The following is a 14,534-nucleotide window of genomic DNA, read 5'->3' on the forward strand; positions in this document are numbered from 1 at the left end:
CAAAGAAAACTAAATGTGTAGGCAAACTAAATTTTAGGAAAAAATTGAAAAATAAACTGTTAAAGTTGAAGAATCTGTTGGAAAATAATGATGGTAAAAGATAAATCATCTTTAGTAAATCAAGAACCTAGAAACATTTTCTTATTAAATTGAAGATTTTCAAGGAAAATATTTCTGATAAAATTGAAGCAGTGAATAGAAAAGTAGTGTTAAATTGAAGATTTTTCATGGGAAATTATTCAGATAATATTGTGTACATAAAAACATCTCTAAATAATTGAAAAATTAAATAGAAATATTTTCTGATAAAATAAAATCAAAGTTTCTCTTAACTAATATTCAAGGAATATTGAAGAAATATATATAGATATGTGTTAAAATTGAAGAATTAGTTGGAAAATAATAATAGTAAAATAGTAGACATAGAAAATATACCTAGGACATTGTCCAAGAACCTGGAAAAAAATTGGATAAAATTGAAGATTTTGATGGAAAATATTTCTAATACAATTGAAGTAATACACGGGAACTGTATTATAATTCAAGATATCAGAGAAGATAACACAGATCAGATGTCAGACATAGAAAATACTTCTAAACTAATTGAAAACGGGAAGTAGAAACATTCACTCAAAGTATTTGTGAAACAATTAAGCAGAACGTGAAATAGTGAAGGCTTTGACGGAAACACAGTGCAGATCCATGGCGGGCGCCGCCGGGAGCTGCGGTTTCCCGGACCGCACCGCCAAGGCGGCGGCAGCTGAGAGCCCGGCTCCCCGGCCGCCGACGAGCGCGACGCCGTTGCGTCAGTCCACGGACAGCGCGACGCCATTGCGTCAGTCCACGGACAGCGCGACGCCGTTGCGTCAGTCCACGGACAGCGCGACGCCGTTGCGTCAGTCCACGGACAGCGCGACGCCGTTGCGTCAGTCCACGGACAGCGCGACGCCGTTGCGTCAGTCCACGGACAGCGCGACGCCATTGCGTCAGTCCACGGACAGCGCGGCCGTGAAGGCGCGGGCGTGCTCACGTGCGCAGAGTCCCCGGATCAGCAAATGTGTGTGACCGCGCTGCAACCCCTGACCTCTCCGCCGTGACCCCTAACCTTTGAGCGTCAGGGTCGACTCCGTCCCCTGTGTGAGATTCCCGTCGCCCGGAGCTCGGACAATAAACTGCCCCGTGCGCATCCCTGGTGTCCGCGGTCTGAGAGCGGAGTGCGGGTCTCCCCAAAACGAGGCCCACGTGTGGAGGCCCGGGCGGGGATACAGGTGGCACCCGGGAACCTCGAAGACCCCTGTAGGTGTGTGTGTGCGTGCGTGTGTGCGTGCGTGTATGCGTGTGTGTGTGCGTGTGTGTGTGCGTGTGTGTGTGCGTGCGTGTATGCGTGTGTGTGTGCGTGTGTGTGTGTGCGTGCGTGTATGCGTGTGTGTATGCGTGTGTGTATACGTGTGTATGTGCGTGTGTGTGTGTGTGCGCGTGCGTGTGTGTGCGTGTGTGTGCGTGCGTGTGTGTGTGTGTGTGTGCGTGTGTGTGTGTGCGTGCGTGTGTGCGTGCGTGTATGCGTGTGTGTGTGCGTGTGTGTGTGTGTGCGTGCGTGTATGCGTGTGTGTATGCGTGTGTGTATGCGTGTGTGTGTGCGTGTGCGTGTGTGTGTGCGTGCATGTATGCGTGTGTGTATACGTGTGTATGTGCGTGTGTGTGTGTGTGCGCGTGCGTGTGTGTGCGTGTGTGTGCGCGTGTGTGTGTGTGTGTGTGTGTATGTGTGTATGTTGGTTTCAGTTTTATAACAAGTAGGAGTGGAGCACAATCCCACCCCGCAGTGCTTGCAGCAGCCTTGGAGACACCGCAGCTGCGGGGGCGGAGCGGGGGGCGGAGCGGGGGGGGCGGAGCGGGGGCGGAGCGGGGGGCGGAGCGGACCCCACGCCATCAGAAGCTGCGTTTGGCGGATCAAGTCCAGGCGCACAGGAGTGTGCGTGGTGTTTACTGTTGGTGTTCAGTTCTCTTGTTGTTTGTTGTTGTCGCGGGGCGCACAGTGACGCCCCCTTTGTCTTTGACTGAGGATTGGATGGGAATCAGGGGACGGGGCGGGGCTTCAAGGTGGAAATGAACAACACACAGTGTCCAACGCTCCGGCCTCGCAACGCCTGCCTCCAGGTGCGATGGCCGCCCGTGGGAACTTCTCCTTTGCCTACATTGGGGCCGTCAAGGCCACTGTTGTTCACGAAGGCCCGGGATCGCGTCCGCACCAAGCCTGAAGTCACGGTGTGGGGGGCTGGGCGCGACCCCCGCCGCAGGCCCCGACCACGCCCCCCGCCCCGCAGGGCCCGACCACGCACACTATTATTATTCTGGAATCGGTACACAAGGACTTTGTGGTTAAATCCTCACAACAAGGTAGACATCGCCATCTATACTTCATATACGGAAACACGCCTGAGCACATATAAAGGAGAGGCAGACACAGGTGGGAAATCTGGGGTTTCACATGCACAGGCCAGAGAGAAGACATTTTCACTGCGCATTCCGGCGTTCGCGCATGCGCATTCCGGCGTTCGCGCATGCGCATTCCGGCGTTCGCGCATGCGCATTCCGGCGTTCGCGCATGCGCATTCCGGCGTTCGCGCATGCGCATTCCGGCGTTCGCGCATGCGCATTCCGGCGTTCGCGCATGCGCATTCCGGCGTTCGCGCATGCGCATTCCGGCGTTCGCGCATGCGCATTCCGGCGTTCGCGCATGCGCATTCCGGCGTTCGCGCATGCGCATTCCGGCGTTCGCGCATGCGCATTCCGGCGTTCGCAGCATGCGCATTCCGGCGTTCGCGCATGCGCATTCCGGCGTTCGCGCATGCGCATTCCGGCGTTCGCGCATGCGCATTCCGGCGTTCGCGCATGCGCATTCCGGCGTTCGCGCATGCGCATTCCGGCGTTCGCGCATGCGCATTCCGGCGTTCGCGCATGCGCATTCCGGCGTTCGCGCATGCGCATTCCGGCGTTCGCGCATGCGCATTCCGGCGTTCGCGCATGCGCATTCCGGCGTTCGCGCATGCGCATTCCGGCGTTCGCGCATGCGCATTCCGGCGTTCGCGCATGCGCATTCCGGCGTTCGCGCATGCGCATTCCGGCGTTCGCGCATGCGCATTCCGGCGTTCGCGCATGCGCATTCCGGCGTTCGCGCATGCGCATTCCGGCGTTCGCGCATGCGCATTCCGGCGTTCGCGCATGCGCATTCCGGCGTTCGCGCATGCGCATTCCGGCGTTCGCGCATGCGCATTCCGGCGTTCGCGCATGCGCATTCCGGCGTTCGCGCATGCGCATTCCGGCGTTCGCGCATGCGCATTCCGGCGTTCGCGCATGCGCATTCCGGCGTTCGCGCATGCGCATTCCGGCGTTCGCGCATGCGCATTCCGGCGTTCGCGCATGCGCATTCCGGCGTTCGCGCATGCGCATTCCGGCGTTCGCGCATGCGCATTCCGGCGTTCGCGCATGCGCATTCCGGCGTTCGCGCATGCGCATTCCGGCGTTCGCGCATGCGCATTCCGGCGTTCGCGCATGCGCATTCCGGCGTTCGCGCATGCGCATTCCGGCGTTCGCGCATGCGCATTCCGGCGTTCGCGCATGCGCATTCCGGCGTTCGCGCATGCGCATTCCGGCGTTCGCGCATGCGCATTCCGGCGTTCGCGCATGCGCATTCCGGCGTTCGCGCATGCGCATTCCGGCGTTCGCGCATGCGCATTCCGGCGTTCGCGCATGCGCATTCCGGCGTTCGCGCATGCGCATTCCGGCGTTCGCGCATGCGCATTCCGGCGTTCGTTCCCCGAGAACTTCGTTTCCCCTTATAGGGCTGATAGGGGAAAAAAAGACAAAACACTTCAGGATCCCTTCATTTGCTAGATAGGACACTGGTCGCTAAGGAAACAGCGCCACATGAAACTGAAAATCTTAGACTCTGAGAGGCTGAAGTACAAATACCAGTCTGCTTGGGGGAGGGGTTTGTTCATCCTCCTTGGCCAGCGGAGGAAGGTGCTGACACTACTCTGAGATTCCTTCTTGTCCCAGTCCAGCTAATAAACAAAATGCTATCATTACCCCCCTAATTTCATTGTTCAATTATGCATATCCTTTTAATAAACTATCATTTTCATACATTTGCATTTTGATAGTAGTCCATGTTTTAAAGAAAAGCCACTCTAAGAATGTCATACTAGGCTTATAATCCTTGACAAAATCTCCAGTCTGAATTCATTTGGCAAGCACAAAGGTGTCCTGGAATCTGATCAAGTTCTTGCTGCTTCATGTTTAGTTTTCTGTGCTTTCCCTGAAATAGAGCTACGCTAGCCAAAGGCAAAATTTCTATTTGTTGTGAAACTACAGAAATTAAACCATGCCAGCAATAATTACTTAGCCTAGTACTTCCCCTTTGCAGAATGGACCACTGAGCCCTGCACAGCAAGGAGGCAGCCAGAGCTGGCTTCTGAACTTCTCTGGGTGTTTATTCAAGGGACCTGGCTATAGAGCAGAGGAACTAGGGTCCCTAAATACAGATCCTCCCTGGGCCAACAGGAGGCCGGCATCACTGGGCAGCAGCCGCATTCCTTTCCACAGCCTCCCTTAGTGTGGACCCTTCTAGGTGCTTTTGGGTTCGTAGAGCTCAGCTTTGCCTTTCCTTTCCTCGGTTGACAGGATCACTGATTCCTCTTTCAGGGCCAAGTCTCTTTTCATGTTTTTTGTAACAATATAAATTATGCCGTTTTCTTTGTGCTCTTTGCGAAATTTTGTTTTTCTTCCTCTTAGCTGATGGGTTCCCTGTTTCCTTTTTGAGGCCAAATTTGTTTTATGTAAAGACATAAGAATTATATTGTTTTTTTTCTCTAAGAGTTCATCTCTGCACTTGGCTGTTGCCCCCAACCATCTCTCTGCTTGGAACAGAAGATTAGCATCTGCTCTGGTGTCCAGCTAAAGAAATGACACTTAACAGGATTTCCAAGCAGGACACTGTGACATGTGCCTTTAATCTCAGCATGAAGGAGGCAGAGGCGGGGAGATCTTTGACTTGGTGGTCCACAAAGTGACTTTCAAAACAGCCAGGGTTACAGAGAGTAAGACTCTGTGGTCGCTATTCTGTGTTGTTAACTTGATTAAATCTTGAATTAAGCAGAATCCAAAACATGAGGATACTCCATCAAAGGGATTTTTGCTTACTTTGTAAAAAGCAATCAATGTCTTTGAGGTAGGAATGCTCCACTTTAATTCATACTGTTTGAGCTTGAAAGATCCAGGCCTTTAATCTGTATATGGAGTAAGGAAGCCAACTAACTTTGTTATTGTGATTGTTGTTGTTGTTGATATTCTGAGCCAGGGTTTATCTGTAATACCTCTGACTGTCCTAGAACTCACTTTGTAGACCAGGCTACTCACAAAGTCCCACCTGATTCACTTCCATAGTGCTTGGATTAAAGGTCTGAATTGCCACACTTAGTAGAAGACACTCATCCAGGGGCTTTAATCCAGGCTTTAATCCAGAGATCATATCTGGAACACACACCTTTAATTTGGGCCACACCCTAATCTTGAGGCCAATATAAGAACACAAAGGAAGAAAGTTTTACATTACCTGCTTGCTCTCTCTTAGCTAGCAAGTCTTATGACTTCCCTGACATTAGAGTCCACTTGTCTGTAATTCCATCTTCTATTGAAGACCAGCTGAGACATCCAGCCTTGGGGACTGAGAACTTCTGGATTCTTGGACTTTACTTCCTATCCAGCTGTTGTGGAATAAGGCAGACTGCATCCTGTTAGTCTTTCTAACATATCCCCTTTCAGGACAGAGAGAGGGAGTGAGAGATCATTCTATGTGATCTTTTGCTCTCTGAAACAAGAACCTCAAGTAGACTTGCTGGCCCATGAGCACTTTCCCCATTGCCTGTCTAATCAGTTGCCTATAATGTTTAACTCTAGACAATTGCATGTCGTTGCAAGGTATTTCTCATGCATACACATTGAGGTGGTGAGAGACTAGTGATTAGAAGGGAGTGAGGAGGAGGACTCTGGAGAGAGACACAGGGAGGTGCTTGCAGGAGCCACAAGTGGGAGACGGGAAAGAGGCATAGCATACTAAGATGGAATCAGAGGTAAATATATCTAAAGGTTAGAATATTGGGATAGAACTTTTAATATAATATATTTGGTTTCTTATTACCTTAGTGGCATCTTGTACATGTGTTTTAAATATATTTAAATCTAATTGGCAAATTAACTACATGTTGAGAGTCTGTCCTTCTGGGTAATTTGGGGCACCTTGGTTGAGGAACCAAAGGGACTGGTGGCCCTCAGGTAGTGTGACATGTGTGAAATGTGGGTGTACTGCCAATGGTGGAGAGAGAACTCAGCTGAGATGCTGAGAAAGCTAGCTGGAAGAGATTTTCTCTGAAGCAACAGTGAGAGCCCAGCTGATTGAGACTCTGTGGAGACCTGGTGAGTGTTAGGTGAGGCAGAAGAGATGCTAAGAGTGGCCCAGACTGCTCTAGAGAGTCTGAGGCAGTGACCGGATTCTTGATAGCATGGCTTGACCCTACGAAAGGGTTAGATTGCTGCCTCTACTAAGGACCTCACTGAGAGGGATGGTTACTTCTCTTGCAGTTATAGTGGGTGAGGAACGTGTTCACTCATTTTCTAATAAAATACTATTACAACATCCGGAGTGATAGCATCTTATGTTGAGAAGCTTCACTCCTTTTTTGTTTGCATGTTTTGTTCTTTGAGCCTAGATTGTCCTATATGGCCTAGATGTCCTGAAACTAGGTCTGACTACCAGGCTGGCCTTGAGGTCAAAGATCACTTTGCCTCTGATTCTGTTGTTCCAGATGTGCTTCTTTCTCTTGGGTTCTGGGATAAAAGGATGTTGCCACAAGACTGGGCAGAATCTTGCCTACTTAGGCAATGCAAATAGATGCTATGATTGTGGGCTTAAAACCCAGTTACCCACAGTGTAATAGTTGGGAAGGGCCATGAAGTATAGAGTATGATCCACTAACTAGAGTCTTCTCTGAATCAAAGGTCAAGGACTTACCCACAGAGTTCTATGGATAAAGCCAAGAAGATGATGGAGTCCTCTCCCAAGTTTGTCAAAGATACATCAGATTCTCAAGAACATGCCCTGCTAAGTGCAGGTGTCTTGCCAGCCCTGAGTACAAGGTGTTCCACACCTGAGCCACATTGTTTCTGTGGAGATTAAAACCACTGCTCTGAGGATGGCTGGTTTGCTGACTGGGACCTATATTCCTTTTGTGTATTTGAGAGCTTGGACTACCTGAGATAGTACCAAAGATTGAATTTTGCTGTGAAAAGGGGCAGAGAGGTCTCCCAGAGTAAGAGTCAGAGGGAGCCACAAGTGTCTCCAGGAAATGTGGATGACAACAAAGACAAAGTTGTAGAAGATTCAGACCAACGCTCACCAAGCTTGTTCAGAGAAAAACGACTGGAACTTGAGACCTATGATGGTGGAGACTGCCCTGACCAGCATCCTGCTTCTGACAATTCCAAGAACTTAGGATGCTGGGCATGGCTTCAAAAGGCTTTTGGCCAGAAGAAGAAGAAGTGAACAAGCCACCCAGAACTCTGTTTGGAGCCCAGGAGCCCTGATGCCTACTAAGACTTGCAATTAGGGGATTCTCTGTCAGCTCCTCTATTGCAGAAAAGGCACACACAAGGCAATTGTGTCTTTGCAGCCATCTGGTGTTTGTTTGTTTATCTCATTCTTAATAAAAGAGTTAAAAGCTGGAGATTTGTGTTCTTTTAGAAATGGCCCAAGGGAAAAATGAAGGATGGAGTAGAGACAGATGGGGATAGTCTACTTTTTCCTACATTTGGTTACAGGAGTAACTGGTGGTTTGTCTTAAAGGAAGTCCTTAGGAGAATTTGGCATCCTGGTTTTCATGGGTGTTGGGACATAAAAGAACCAAAACACAGGGAGTAGCCTTGAGCACTTTTGGAAACCTCTCTGCTTAATCAACATGGTTGAGGAGTGATCCGCCCACGTACTTCCTTTACAAATTAATCTAGGGGCCACCTGCAACTTCCATTTTACCCCCTTTTCCTTCTGTGTAGACTAGACTATCCTTGAACTCAGATTTACTTTGCCTTGTCTCTCTAGTATGGGGATTAGAGGCCTGTGCCACGACTTCTGCACAGGAGAATCTTTCTGTTTTCTGCAATTTCCTCTGGAAATTTCAGCATCACAATTGTACCCACCTGCAGAAACAGGACAGGCTAAGTTGGACCGCCAGGGCAGTGCTGGCCCTGATTCAAAAAACCCAATCACCTGGCCTTGAGAAAGTGTGTATCTTTTATGTGCTTCATGTCTTGGAAGAGCTTCATGTTTTATAAGCCTTACTTCTGCAGTTGGTCTTCCTTAAAACTTACCGTCTCAGCAGGAAATGGATCTGAGGTAGGGGAGTTCACTCAGGCAGGTAGATCCCTATGAGTTCCAGGCCAGCCTGATTTACACAGAGAATTCTAGGGCTATACAGCAAGAAGAACAAATAAATGGAGGGAAAAACAGAGGGAGGGCAGGAGGGAGGAGAGGAGGGAAGGAGGAAAGGGAGCAGGGATTGAGGGAGGACTGAGTGATGGATGTGTCTGAATGACATCCCTTGCTGCATTTGTGGAGTAAAAAAGGAAGCAGCTTTGTAAAACAGTGCTCAGGAACTGGGAGAGTCAGTTATGATCTTCCTCCTGGGATTTCACCTGCACAAGACAATGACTGGGAAGTTAGAGGCTCTCACTCTGCAGCCCACCCTTTCCCTCCAGGGCCAACTCTGTTCTCTACACCATCCCAAGGATGTGGGTACTAATACTCAAGCATGGTCATCATCTGGTGTGATTCCAAAATAGAGTTTTTATACTTTCTTGGATCTTGGGTTGCAGTTTTACCTTTTCAATTTCCCCAGGAATTTGAAGTGATCTTCCCCCTACTCCCCATCAGACATAACCTGTGTAGAAAGTCATATACAAGGCTGGGGAGTGATCACAAGGTTGTCAGTGTGAAGAAAACACTTAAATATCATTGCTTACAGACTTTGAGTTTGTTTTCTGGACTTCATTTTTCAGGAAGTCTATGTAGGAAATACTGACCAGCCTGTTTTTATTTGAATTTTTATATTTTATTTTTAAAATAATTACATCACCTGGTCCTTTTAATAGTTGTGGGAAGAAATAGATAATACATTTTGGATTCGCAGGGAGAAGGGCAGCCTTCCATCATGTCTTCTGTAAGGAGCAGTCCTGGAAGAGATTTCTTCAATACTCCGTCAACAGTAGAAAATACCAGACATTGTTGCAGAACTTCAGTTTCTAGTATAAAAAAAACTGACAAAAATAATTTTGTATCAAAGTTGAATGGGGATTATCTTGAAAGTTGTAGTTCACTACTCTCTTTATTCCAGGCTTGACTGGATACTGTACATTGTAATATTTTTTAACATATAAATTTAAAGAAGTAGAAGCCTTTTCACTTTAGATGTACTAGAGCTGGAATAAATAATAAACAAATATGGAACATTTTTCCTTGTGAATCTCTGGCTTGCAAACATGTTGTGTTAGAGATGGGTTTGGAGAAGGTGTTTCGCTCAGATATTACTTGGGGATCTTCAGACCACAGCCACTCTAGTGACCAGGACTGATTGGATGGATCGAGGACAGTTAACCTTAGGACTCTTCCAGTCTGGTTACGGAGCCATGGCCATGCTAAGCCTGGATCTGCTACATTGTACTGAATTCTAGTAGTAATGTGGGGGCCAAGAAAATTCCAAGGGGTGCAAGAGCTAAATTCCCTTCCTAGACACCCCTCTTGACCTTAGGTATGCTTCAAACACATCCTGAAAAGAAATGGAAACAGGTAACCTAACTTAAATAGGAGTCTGATGACTAATTCACAGACTGATCTCCAAGATCTCCCAGGGAATGGAGTCTGGGTACTCAGAAGGTTATTTACCTCTGAAATGTCCAGTGACCTTACTTTGTTTTTAACTTTTTATGAACATTATGTGTTTTTCAGGTTTGAAATCTATATCAGATTCTGCCTCAGGGTGGGGACAGAATGAGGTGATTCAGATAAGCTTCTTAATATATTTTTCAGGGATGCATTAATCAGTAACAATTTGACTACAAAAGCTTCTTATCATTTGCATTGTCCTGGTGTTTGAATTGTGTCAGAACTCAGTAGTTCCCATAACATAAAGGCTTTACCACATTGCTAACATTCATAGAATTTCTCTCCAGTATGAATAGTTTCATAATGATGAAGAAGATAGAGGTGTTCAAAGGGTTCATTATACTAAACACATTCACAAAGTTTCTCTCTAACACATATTCTTTCATGAAAATGAAGACTACAGAATTGTGCAAACTCTTGATCACATTAAAAACCACATTAAAAGCTGTTTCTCTCTGACCATGTCCATTGCTATGAAAAGTTGTAATGAACAAGGGAACTCCTATAAAAGCAATCATTTAATTGGGGCTGGTTTACAATTTCAGGTTTATTCCATTTTCATCATAGAAGAATGGCAGGAATGCAGACAGTCCTGATGCTGGAGAAGAAGCTGAGAGTTCTGCATCTTTATCCAGTGGCAGCTAGGAAGAGACTATGTTCCCGGGACCTAATGGGGGGGGCGGTTCTCTTCAGCACTGGTAGGAATTTCAAAGCCCACCCCACAGTGATGCACTTCCTCCAACAAGGCCACACCAACTCATAATGACCCTCACTTAGCTTAGCATATTTAAATTACCACATTCCCCTGCCTGACCCTCATATGATTCGTCAAACTCACTAGTGTATAGGGACCATACTTAAGCATGCAAAATACTACTTCAAAAGGTCCCAATCTTCTATAGCAGTCTCAAAAATGTTAAGAGTCCAAAGTTCAAAAGTCTTCTGAGATTAATACAATAATGTAATAGTAATCACATATATTTTCAAAAACAAAAACCACATCATACGTCTTCATATAAAGAGGATACACTTCACCATTTTTCTAAAGGTCGTTGTGAGGAAATCCTGTATCTAAAAAAGGCCAAAAGTAGCTGAGCAGTCTCTAAACTTTGGACGTCCAGGTATTATGTCAAAGCATTCCTCTGATCTATAACTCCTTTCTGCATTGTTTACTGAAGCATAATTGTTTCACTTCGAGTGGTTTTATTCCCTTAAAGCAGTTTTCCTGTGCAGGTAACGGGCAGTTCTAACATCTCAAAATCTTGTTGTCTATCTCCAAGGTAATTTCAATATCACAGCAACTTGCTCCAATGTCTGGGATCCCCACATGGTCATCTCTGGTCCTCTAAAGAGACTGGGTCCTCTGTATCACTCTAAGGTCTGGTTGACACCACTCTCCTGCTCCTGCTGTCCTTGCTGCTCATCCCATGGTACTTGCATCTTCAGGATGCTGGGTTCTCCTGCTCCAAATATCCTTAATCTATAGCCTCCCTATTATCGCTCAATGATGCCAAGCCTCAGCTGCTTTGCATGACAACTTCATGCATTCAAAACAAGTACCAAAATGCCTGTCTGCTTAGATAACCAAATCTCTACAGAAGAGATACAGAGATGGGAGAGCTGAGATCCACAGAGCAGGCATTTCAAGGCTGTGCCAAAGTCTTTCCTGTCTCACTGGATTCCAGGTGTGCTCTCTTTCTCTTTGGTCCTCAGCCTGGTCTGTGTTTTCTCTACACCTTCCCACTTTGCAAGTTTACTTGTGCTCCTCTAGCTACAGAGGTTGGGGTCAGCCACAAATATCCTCCCCCATACAATTGTTATCGAGAAGTAAGAAACTAAACTGGAGAATCTGACCACTCACCTGATATCCAGCGAGAGAAATGAGCTCCAAGATTGCCTGGTTTATCACTGATAAATGGACTGATGAATTGGACTACAGCTGTTCCTTGTTTCAAATCTCATGGTGTCATTCTTGGGTCTGCAAGGCCCTGCTCATATTATATTTTTCCATGAAACCCTCTCTGTGGTCACTATTCTTTGTTGTCAACTTGATTAAATCTCCAATTAATGAAAAATCCAATACTTGAGGACACACCTTCAGGGGATTTTTGTTTAGTACGTAGAAAATATTCAGTGTCTTTGAAGTTGGAAGACTGGACTTTAATGCATATCTTTTTGAGCTTGAAAGACAGAGGACTTTAATCTGGAGCAAGAAAGCCACAGAACTTTGTTATTGTGATTGTTGTTGTCATGAACCAGGGTTTCTCTGTAAGACCACTGGTTGTCCTGGAACCCAATTTGTAGACCAGGCTACTCACAGATTTCTACCTGCGTGATTCACTCCCACAGTACTTGGATTAAAGGCATGTTTCACCACACCCAGCAGAAGACACTCAGCTTTAATCCAGAGATTGAATCTGGAACATACACCTTTAATTTGGGCCACACCTTCATCCTGAGGCCTATATAAGAACACAGAGGAAGAAAGATTTCACATTGCCTGCTTGCTCTCTCCTAGATAGCAAGTCATATTGCTTCACTGGCTTAGATATTTCTTGCCTGTGATTCCATCTTCTACTGAAGACCAGCAGAGACTTCCAGCCTCGGAGACTGAGAACTTCTGGATTCTTGGACTTTGCTTCCTATAGAGCTGTTGTGTAATAAGGCAGACTGCAGCTTGTAAGTCATTCTAATATATCCCATTTCAGGAAAGATAGAATGATTGAGAGATCATTCTATATGATCTTTTCCTCTTTATAGCAGGATCCTTAAGTAGATTTGCTGGCCCATGGGCACTTTACCCATTGCCTGTCTCACCAATGGCCTATACTGGTTAAGTCTTGACAATGGCATCCAGAGAGATAGGATCTTAATTTAAGAAACTTTGCTCTGTTTTTTTTTTTTTTTCCTGCTTCTTTTGTCTTTTGGGCTTAGGTCAGAGGACTAAATAGTGTTTTTTTAAAGAAATGTTCAGGCTTTCTTAAGATACCTGGTTCTCAGGTGTACTGGGCCATAAGATGACCAGCACACAGGGAGTAACCTTGAGAAGTTTGACAAACCCCTGTGCTGAATCAACGTGGATGACAACTGTTCTGAGTATAGAGATTCAACACACCCCAGAGATATTTAGAATCGATGGCATACAGAGAGGACCTGAAAAAAATGAAATTGTGTCTGGATCACATTTCTTGTATACTGGCACATAGGTGCCAGGGGTTTCATCCAGGGTTTCCTCCACTTCTTCTGGAAATGGGTTTACAATGGATCTCACTACAGCTTCCCTCGCAAAGTCTGGTTCCATTTGAAGAGTAAAGCACATAGAAACAAAATCAACTATGTTGTTTTCAATCAAGGTCTGATTTAGCCTCATCCTGCTGACAGCACAGCATCGCATCTCCTGTACACTCACACACACACACCAAGCATTTTGGTCAGTGTTTTGGTGCATGGGGTCAAATCTTGGGTTTTCACAGAATCCCACGGCAGCCTACCTGGTAGGGTCTGATCTCATTTACAAAATGATAGCACCTAGAAACAAATTTACCTGTGAGGTTTGAAATCTTTATGGAATTTCAGCTTGGAGTTGTTGACAGCATAGTGAAATTTAGCGGGGCTGCAAGTCTTAAATTGAAGTAGTTACTGGCTTGCAGCTCACAGCCAAGAAACTTTTAACCTTCTGGCCAGACTAATTTCCTGGCCAGGCTCCTTCTCTGGCAAGAAGAATAGAGACCACAGAGTGTATTTCTCTGTGTAACCGTGGCTGTTTTGAAAATTGCTTTTACTTGATTACATCATGAATTATGCAAAATCTAAAACTTAAGGACACAATTTCAAGGGATTTGTGGCTTAATTTGCAGAAGGTAATCAGGTTCTTTGAAGTAGGAACACTCCAATTCAATGCAGACCTCTTTGAGCTTGAAAGACAGAGGCCTTTAATCTGGATATGGTGCAAGAAAGCCAAATAACAGTGTCATTCTGATTGTTATTGTTTCTATGAGCCAAGGTTGATCTGCAATACTACTGGCTGTATAGGAATGCACTTTGTAGAGCAGGCTACTCACAGAGATCCACCTGCATGATTCACTCCCATAGTGATTGGATTAAAGGCATGAGTCACCACACCTAGCAGTAGACATACACCGTTAATGCAGAGATTGAATCTGGAACACACTCCTTTAATTTGGGCCACACTTTCATCTTGAGGCCTATATAAGAACACAGAGGAAGCAAGTTTTCACATTGCCTGCTTGCTCTCTCCTAGTTAGCAAGTCTCATTATTTAGCTGGCATTAGAGCTTGCATGTCTGTGATTCCATCTTCTACTGAAGACCAGCTGAGACATCCAGCTTCAGGGACTGAGATCTTCTGGATTCTTGGACTTTGCATCCTATCCAGTTCTTGTGGAATAAGACAGACTGCATCCTGTAAGTCAATCTAATATATCAACCTATCAGGAAAGAGAGTGAGTGAGAGTTCATTTTATGTGATCTTTTGCTCTCAAAAACAGGCACCCCAAATAGACTCGCTGGCCCATGAGCACTTTCCCC

This window comes from Apodemus sylvaticus, chromosome 7 (assembly GCF_947179515.1).
Source record: "Apodemus sylvaticus chromosome 7, mApoSyl1.1, whole genome shotgun sequence".
NCBI lineage: Eukaryota > Metazoa > Chordata > Mammalia > Rodentia > Muridae > Apodemus > Apodemus sylvaticus.